This window comes from Penaeus chinensis, chromosome 23 (genome assembly GCF_019202785.1).
Source record: "Penaeus chinensis breed Huanghai No. 1 chromosome 23, ASM1920278v2, whole genome shotgun sequence".
Classification (NCBI taxonomy): domain Eukaryota; kingdom Metazoa; phylum Arthropoda; class Malacostraca; order Decapoda; family Penaeidae; genus Penaeus; species Penaeus chinensis.
In genome coordinates this window covers 11,562,883-11,572,882 of record NC_061841.1, presented here as the reverse complement: position 1 = coordinate 11,572,882, position 10,000 = coordinate 11,562,883, and positions in this window count along the sequence as shown.

Genomic DNA, 10,000 nt, shown 5'->3' with positions numbered 1-10,000 from the left:
ATGGACAAAAGACCTGTGGATGTCGCATCCACTGTCGTGTTGAGCAAAGGCTTGGTATGTAGAAGTTATTGTTATTGTATTGAATATATATTTATAAGTTAATTTTGTCATATGTATGGCAAAAGTAGAGTAATGGAAGGTGTCTGCTACACGGCCACAAGGGAGTCCTGTAGCCATAAGGTTTATGCGAAACACTCAAGATCCTCGGTCACACTACCGCGGTGGTCTCCGCCGCAGAAGGTGTCAGAGAAAGTGATAAGGCGCAGCTAACTGAGCAATACTACCTAAGCATAAATTAACCTATACATACAAAATAGATAAACAGTAAGTACGTACAATAACTAATAAAGCATACAATGTATAAAATCAATAGAACATACAGAATAAAGTGGATATCTATGTAAGAGACAAGGTAAGAGGATATGCAAGGTTAGGCTCTGATGATGCCTGTGTCACCAGTGCCGACAGGCATTCTGAGTACTAATGACTTAATCAGGATGCAACAATACAATACAAAACCATGTACAACGGCAGATATTCCAAAGACAATAGACAGTATATGCAGACCATAGGTTACATGTGTGTGTGTGTGGGGGGGGGGGGGAATCAAAGGGATCCAACTGATCACTGAAAGACGCGAAGGATCTTATGCTCATGACAGGGAGGGAAAAATTGCTGACGGGGATGTCTAATGAGGTTGGGGAGAGCAACAGAGATGATTGTGTATGAGAAGTGAAAAAGATAAGAATGTATGTGTGCGAGATTGCTAGAGGGAAATGTGCAAGGAGAAGAGAGAAGTGTTGCTCATTAGCGATTAGCTGTGCGTTACTATTAGTATAGATGGCTAGTTTGCATTTTACATTATTCAGAGAGGTTACTGTGTCAGTGATAGAGTGAACCATCTCAAGTATCCCCTTAATTTTGCGAACAACATAATAGCGTGTACTTAAGCCGCAGAAGCCGGAACCGAGATCAGCATTCCCCGATCCAGCAAAGCACTACAACAGCAGCAGAACGCAAGGACTGCCCATAGATCGATCTCCCACTTCAGCCCCCATCACCCACCTATACCTGTGGGCACTCGCACCCACACAATCACTCCCCAAAGAGATAAGACACCAGTCATAGTAGTAGATGCAACAATCCCTTCTACTACACTAGGGTTTTGTCTATAAAATTCGTCTTCGCAATGTTTGCTGGCCAACTTAAGAGTGTCAAAGTGAAACCAAGACCGGGAGGAGGTGGCTAGACACCTGCAAAGAGCCTTGTTATTTCTGATCAATAAAACTGTAAGATCTCTCGAACTTAAATGAGGGAACAATCCTGTCAGTAATTAGGTGAAAAACGAGCATGCCCACGTCGACATGTTTACATCGTGCTAGCTTGTGCTGTTGCCTAATGATCCTGTCTCTCTCTACTTGTAGGTGCTCAGTGCAATATTATATATCTCCTGTTTCTTTCAGATCGCTAGCTTGACATGGTTGTCATATACTGGTCACAGCTGTTGCTCTAATAATTCATATGGCAAGTATCTATAATGAAGTAAGGGATGTCTCCTAACGTGCTATGGAAAGTATCATTGATTCCCATCTATATGATAGGTACCCATACATCCCAACATGAAGAGGAGGAAGCTAGAGATGTCCACAGCATGTTCGGTATTGTCCTAATTAGTCTCCATAATTCTATTAGCCTGTTTATCTTCTTGAATTTAAACATACTACAGAGAGATTGTAGAATAGAGTTATTAAACTCGGTGCCATTATCCGAAACGATGTCATCCAGGGTGTTATTTGTACAAACAACATTTTCCAAGAATGCAGGGGTGACTGTGGCAGCGGATTTGTCGGAAACAGGGACAAGTTCGCAGAACCGTGAAACATTGTTTGTAGCAGAAACAGAGAATCCTGAGAGGGCGTCAACCCTGACTCGTTCGAAGGATCTCTTCGGGATATCGTAAGTAAGCACAAGGGCCGGTGCCGACACAGAGCCCTTGTATAATGGACAAATCTGGCACTTACAAAGGAAGGGAAGAAATAACGTGATCTCGTGGTCTTAACTGCTTTGTCAACGCCCGAGTGGGAGGACATGGGGGCCTTGTGGAATAGTCTCAATACTGTGGGTACGAGTGCCTCAGGGATAACTAGCTGGTTATACATGTCTCTGACGGATTCCATGTTGCTTTCTGTGGTGGAGTGGTGGAACAGGAAACCATCCTCAAGGAAAAGTTCACTGGTGGGTGTATGGGTTCACTTGGGTAGAGGTGATGACAGATTTGCCTCAAATAACCCAATCAAATCAGAATATAGCGGATAGTCTCTCTGCTGCTTGCGCACATCATCTGCAACTAGGACATCAAGATGAAAAACAGGCACACAGGATAATGTTAGTGGTTCCTGGAGTGTAGCATTTGTAGGACTGAATTCCAAGAGAGTGTCAATCCACCTCGCCTGACGACCTTTAGGGGACTTGGACTCATTAAGGAGGTAGCACAATGGCCAGTGATCAGTCAGAACCTCGATATCATATCCGAAGAATATTTCCCTGAAATGTTTCAAGGACCACACTACAGCCAGTGCCTCTAGATCGATGACACTGTAGCGAGATTCTGCTGGGTTCAGTTTTCTATTGCCGTAAGCTATTGGCTGGAGGCGACCACCAAACTTCTGCATTAGAGTGGCACCTAACCTGTACAAGAGGCATCAGTTGCAAGTGTGAGAGGCATATTGAAATCAGGGAAATCAAGGACAGGGGTGCAGTATTTGATGTAACAGATGCCTGTTGCTGCTCGAGTAACCATATAAACTGAGCATCTTTCGATTAAAGCCTTGAGAATGGGTGAGCAATGGAGCCAAATCCTTTCATGAATGATCTATAGAATCCTGCTAAACAAAGAAGTGACTTAACTCGATTGACATTTTGTTGGGTGAGAAAATACAAGACATCGAGGTACAGAAAGACAGTGTTACCCACCAAACCAGCCATGATAATGGCCATAAAATAAGACACTGTAACAGGGGAGTTCCTGATTCCAAATGGCATTGACTTGAATTTGAAATGGGCCTGTTGGGTGGAAAAGACTGTAAATGCTCTAGATTTCTCATCAAAGTCGACCTGGAAGAAGCCTGCCTGCAAGTCTATGGAGGGGAAAATTGCATGTCCTTTCCAGACGTCCTGCAAAAGTGACCATAACGAGGGGATGGGAAAGCGATCGGGAATAGTGAGGGTATTTAGTTTGCGATAATCCACTAGAGAGCCCTCTTTTTTTCCAGGATAAAGTGCTTGGTTTTATAACATCCATTTCCAAAAGCTTTGATATCTAATTCATCTACATGTACCAATATGCCAGCTGTAGATGACCTGCTCTTAGGTACTGTACAGTCCATGAAAGGTGGGAGGACAGTGGTCATGAGGACTTTACAGATGTGGTTGTCAGAGGCAGTGGTCTTTGTAACGTGCACAGATGCATGAGCTGTGGGAAAATCGTTGTCAGGCTTTGAAACAACTGCTGGAGCGGAGGCGCCACGAGCCTCAGTTTTGCAAGTAAGTGCTGAGGGAAAACCGTCCTCAAGCTTACTAGAAACAACCTTCGTCAATGCCACGTCACTGGATTCCCAGACTCACAGTTGGGATTGGCTGGGCCAGTATTTTCCTCATAGGGCGAAGTGGGCCAATTTACGTTGTGTTTTGGTAGCACGTGAGAATATTTGTGTACTTAGTTGCTTGCTTTGCTTGTTTCTTGTGATCTCTCTTCTGTGTGCTATTTACTCTGTCTTCTGGCTTGTTGCTTCTGAGGCAGGAGTCTGTGGGAGCTGGAGGCAGGGTTTTGTTGTGGACGAATCCCATCATTGTAATGAGACCGATGAGCAGTAAAGTGCAAACAAGTTGCATGATACATTAATCTTGGGTAGTGGTGAAGGTGTAACAGACTTCTCCTTTACTTTCAGCTATTTATTGTGCTCTAGGCAGTCTGTCTGTTGTTTGCATGAGACCCTCTTTTATACAGGTCAGACTAGGAATTGACTAGGGTTGCAATGTACTAGGAAGTGGAAGGGAAGGAATGTGATCATGTACACTGGTCGAGCTGCCCAAGCCATGACCTCCTAGGTCATCATCCCATGGGCTTCCTCCACACAAGACTGTGTCACAAAGAGACAACCTGATGGGCAGGGTCATCCAAAGGGAAACGAGATAGGTGCTCATATAGCTTGAGTTGGTGGTCCCAGATTATGCAAGTAACAGGTCTCATGCCAGTCTCACGGTATAGCCGTCAGTTGGACACATGGTACAGCCAACTGTACCCCATGATCCGTTGGCATCAAGACAAGATACCAAGGCCCTTGATAGTATCCAGGTTTAATTTCTTTGGAACAAATCTCCAAATGCTCTTGATTATCGAATTCATGGCTCCTGCTGCCAGACCAATCCAACACTGGCTTCTCGGTCTGACAGCAGACGGACTATGCTACTAACTTCATCGCAGACGTGGATCAAATGAACAGGTTCCAAAAATCCTAGATGTAGGTTTTGGTCCAGGGGACCTCTAGGCCCAAGGGTTTTTCTTCATTGCTGAAGGCATCAAGAGCCGCCACCAGTGATCCAGAGCCCCAGATAGGATAGCAACATCATTAGCAAAGTTGCGATCAGTGACCTTGTGTGTGTGTGTGTGTGTGTGTGTGTGTGTGTGTGTGTGTGTGTGTACATAAATATGCACATGTGTATATTTATATACTTTATATGTATAAAGTATATATATACATACACATGTATGTACACACACATATGTGTGTGTTTGTGTGTGTGTGTGTGTGCGTGTGCGTGTGCGTGTGCGTGTGCGTGTGACTGTGGTCATATAACTCCCTGCTGATGCCCAGTGTGGGGTGGGTCACGAACACAGACAGGTTCCCAGTACTGTCTCACACAACTTCCTATGTGTCAGAATGCTGCACTCCTTTACTGCCTGTCTTACTGGGTTCAGTGAGCAGCCGCTGAAGAGTGTTCACAGGGGTGGCGGGGATGTGAAATGACAGGCATGATTTACTGCAGTCCACGGGGTTTAGTGACAAAACGGGTCACGTCGGGGAAAGGCGGTCATTTCACACACACAACTTCAGCACAACCTTATACTTTTCCTGTGACCCAACAGAATAATGCTGTCTCTTTTCCTTGGGAAGAACAATCAAGTGCAAGTCATAGTTGCAGCCACAGAACACGCTCACTGATCCTTTTTCGTACACCCCGCCAGTCAGTCACCCCGCGCCTGAGTCTCGCGCCACCCTGCGGCCAGCCAATCACGCCACAGTCGGGTTGGCGCGCTTTTTCATCGCCACCATCACACACATACAGATAATGCATTTCTGTAACACTATATATATATATATATGTATATATATGTATGTATGCATATATACACACAGTTTTGGATGTTGTGTTTTTCATCTCCCTTTGAATTCTACACATTATATAAAAATAAAAGAATTATGCCTGATTATTGTTTTGGATAGATTATTCTCCGTAGTATTTAGAATTTTACAAAACAAAAAATTATAGCTTTCCCTCGTTCCTCGCAAGGGGGTGTCACAACTGATATAGATCCTTAACACTGTCACCCGACTTTATTGATTTTATTTCTCATAATACGTGCAAATACATGCACTGCCACCAGTGACTAAGCTTTAGCCCCAAGGGTGGAGGAAAGGATCTGAGCTAATGGGAAACAGCCAAGAAAGTGGGTGTTTCCAAAACTTCAGTTGCAAAAGTGAAATCTATGAACACAATCGAAAAGAAAACCGTGGAAGAAAGTCTGTCTCCTCTCCCAGACAGGACAAAATGCTTATGAATACGATTAAACAAGATCAATCAAAGTTATCTAAACAACTGGCTAATGAATGGAAGAACTATGGTGTCAAGTGTACGCCCTCTTCAGTCAGAAAAAGTTAAATGAGATGAGATGATACCGTGCATGCAGGCCTTCTAAAGTGCCAAGCCTAACATTAACCATGAGGAAGAAATGACTGGTCTGGGCAAAGGCTCTCAAAGAATGGACATCAGAGGATTGAGAAAAGGTAAATCTCGTATGAATATTCCTTTTGACTACTTTCCTATGTGATTCAAACATAATTCAATGGAGTGCATATGCATACATGGAAAAAATATGTTAGTTACAAAATATTTATGTTTGGTTTAAAAGCGAGATCAAAAACAGGTCATTTTGGAGATAGAGTTTAAGAGATAAAAGAGATCTCGTAACCCTAGTATTATTTTTATTTTCAGCTTTCTTTCTCTGGTGTGTCTACGGTAGAAATGCTGATGCCAGACGAAAATTTGTTAGAAGAACCGACTTCTAATATCTTTTTCGACAGAAAGCACGACTAAAGTTCCCTACTAAGGTGGCGGCGTTGTATGTGCTCACTGTTACGGGTATGGGAGATTAGAGAATCTAAGAAGCAATCTAAACCAAGCTTGGATATCGTGACATCAATGATAGACGTCTTCTTCCCCAACTTCATGCATGATGCAGCTCCCTGCCACACAGCCAAAAGTGTTAAAGCCCATTCGGAAAATTATGGTATTATAGTGATTGGCCTGGAATCAGTCCAGATGTAAATCCTATAACTTATTTATGGAAAGACATGGAAAATGATGTACTAACAAAGTTGAGCCAACTGAACGATTAATATATATATATATATATATATATATATATATATATATATATATATAATATATATATATATATATATATATATCAATCGTGTGTGTGTGTGTGTGTGTGTGTGTGTGTGTGTGTGTGTGTGTGTGTGTGTGTGTGTGTGTGTGTGTGTGTGTGTGTGTGTGTGTCGGTGTGTGTGTGTGTCGGTGTGTGTGTGTGGTATATATATACATACATATACCTAAACATGTATGTACACACACACATATATATGTATATGTATATATATACATATACATATACATATATACATATATATACATATATATACATACATATATATATATATATATATATATATATATATATATATATATATATATGCACTCAACATACACACGAGGGGACTTCAAAAAGTTCGTGGAAAGAAGGACAGTATGAAATAACGGTTTCAGTTATGATGTTTATTTTTCAACATATGCTCCATTAATGCCAATACACTTCTGCAAACTTTGATACCAGTCTTTAAAACCGTCTTGGTAAAACTGAGGGTTTTGTGATCTGAACCCTGTCAGAGCAGCTCTTTTTACATCTTCAAACGATGGAAAATTGAATTTTCATGGCGTCTTTCTATGATTTTCTGGTCGGTTTTCTCAAAACGTATTCAAAATAAGCAGATGTAATTGTTTTCTTGCTCTCGAGGAAGTTGTGAGGTTTTTAATCTCATTCCACCCACCATACCCATCGCCTATTCCCCCCACCCCCCCTTCCTTGCCCCAATCCTTTCATCCCTCTTGTGCCCTTATTCGCACCCTCTTCCTGTCCCTCGCTTTTCCCTACTCTCTACTCCCACGGTAGTTTCTCCCTCTTCTACTTGTTTTCCTTGCTTGTTCTACCTTTTATCTCTATCCCTATACTATCCTGCCTCGATCCTATCCCTATCCTGCCCTGTATCCTGCCGCATTTCCCTCTTATTCGCACCCTCTTCTTGTTCTTTCACTTTCTCACTTCCTCCTACTTCTACGCTCATTACCCCCTTTTCCATTCCCTTTTCCCGTTTGTCCTACCTCCTACCTTTAACCTTATCCTCTCCTGTTCCCATCCTATCCCTATCTCATGATGTGTGGATAACAGACATCCACATCTGCTGCGAATGCATCTTTTTTTTTCCCTTCTTTTACCTCTTGTATTTTAAGTTCAATTTTATTTATTTATATGGTTTCTCTCTACTCATTCGTCCTTTTAATCTCTCTTTCACAACGAGAGATAGTAACTTATTTTATGTTCTTTGTTAATGAACAGCAAGAGATTGTTTTAAGAATTTGTATCATAATTATATATACATACATATATGTATATAAATGTATGTATATATATATATATATATATATATATATATATATATATATATAATGATTTCTTTTAACGTTTTATTGTTTTTGTTATTGGTTTTACCTTTTGTATATTTTCTTTTATTATAACATTTCCTAAATATTGCTTTCCTCTATTTATGTGCTACAGTTTCGTCCCCGTGAATCGACGTAACCCCCATGTTTTTACCAAATAAACGAAGTGGATTTTACACCACGGATGCTGAAATAAGGTTGTACTGCCCCTTTTTCTTGATTAGGTGTATCTATGCTGGGCGTGTTTTATTCTTTTATAATTCGTTTTACTGTGAACCACGTGTGCTTTGACTTTCGCTTTTTACTTATTCTGAATTTGACTTGCTTTTATCTTGTGCTTTACCTTTTTACTTGAGCTTTTTTTTACGTCTTTTCTGTCTATTTTTTCTATCTCCTTTACTTCTCATGTCACCTTTTACCCCTTTCTCGTGTCTTTTTACTTGCTGTAACTTAGATGTTAGTTCTTTTTGCTCTTTTTGAAGGCCTTTTTGGCATACATTCAGTTTTTCTGAAGCCCTTTTAGCGTATTTTTATTAATTCTTAAGCTCCTCTGGCACTTGCTGTTTTTACATATTAGCTTGTTTTACTTTGGTGCGTTCTTCATAGTTCTTTTTGTTAATTCTAAGATTTTGTAATTTATTTATGATGGATCATCTTCACATTGGCCATGTTCCTGGCAGCCCTTCATTCCAGAGCAACAAGAACTTGACCCGCTGCTGGAGCAGTTCCAGGTGCTTTTTGACAGAGGAAAATAGATTGTTGGCCATATACCTTGGATCCGCCATCAGATTGACACTGGGGACGCTAAGCCAGTTTATGTTCATCAATGGAGGTTCCCACAGTCCACTTAGGAGACCATCAGGCAGCAGTGTGACTCCATGTTGTGATCAGGTGTCATCGAGCCTTCATGTAGTCCTTGGATGAGCCCAGTAGTCTTAGTTAAGAAGAATGATGGCAGTCTATGTTTCTGCATTGATTATCGAGGCCTCAGTGCTGTCACAAAGGACACTTACCGTCGACAAATTGGGTCCCACTGACACATTCACCACACTAGATGCCAGGGTTCTGCCAGCACCTGCAAGACCTGGAAAAAACGCTACAGCTCCTCTTAGCAGCTGGTTTGAAACTGAACATGGGGGAAATGCCATGTTGTTGCTACCACGATATACTTCTTGGAATTCAGCATCAGTCCAGAAGGAGTCCTTCGCCAAAACTCAAGCACCACGTAATGTCCGTGAGGTACACCATTTCTTAGGGTGCACTGGGTTCTTCAAGAAGCACATTCCTGGTTACATATCCACTGCACTTGCTCCTAAAGAAGAATCAAAAATGGTCTTGGGGAAATGATCAACAGAAGGAGTTTCAGGACCTAAGGGCCGTCTTATCACTGAACCAGCTCTTCGTCAGCCAGATTTTGTCCAGGAGTTTGAGTTACACACAGATGCTTCCTCCATCGCAATTGGTTCGACTTCTACCTTTACGGCACTTCACTGCTGTAGGGAGCTGACAACTGCCCTATGTGTCAACAGTCGAGAGGCAACTCCCAGAAAGCGCCAATGGAAGAGACCCCCTTGGCCCAGTATCCTCTGGAGCGTGTCTCCATGAACCTGATGGACTTTGGACCTACCATCCCAGTTCGTTATGCATTGTCCATCATTGATCAACACTCACAATGGCTGCAGATTTGAGTCGATAGCCATCAGCATCCATTGTGCCTTTGCTGACCATTGGGTTACTTTATTTGACCCACCAAGTGTTATTCACATGGGTAATGGGGTGCAGTTTACCAGTGGTCTCTTCAAGGAGATTGTCTTGATGATGCATGCCAGTCACCACTACACCATCCACTATCATCCCCAGGGCAACAGGATGATAGAGTACACCAATCGAGTCGTCAAATCAGCTCTGACTGCTTTGGGGGAGCATAGGCCAAGGATCTGGC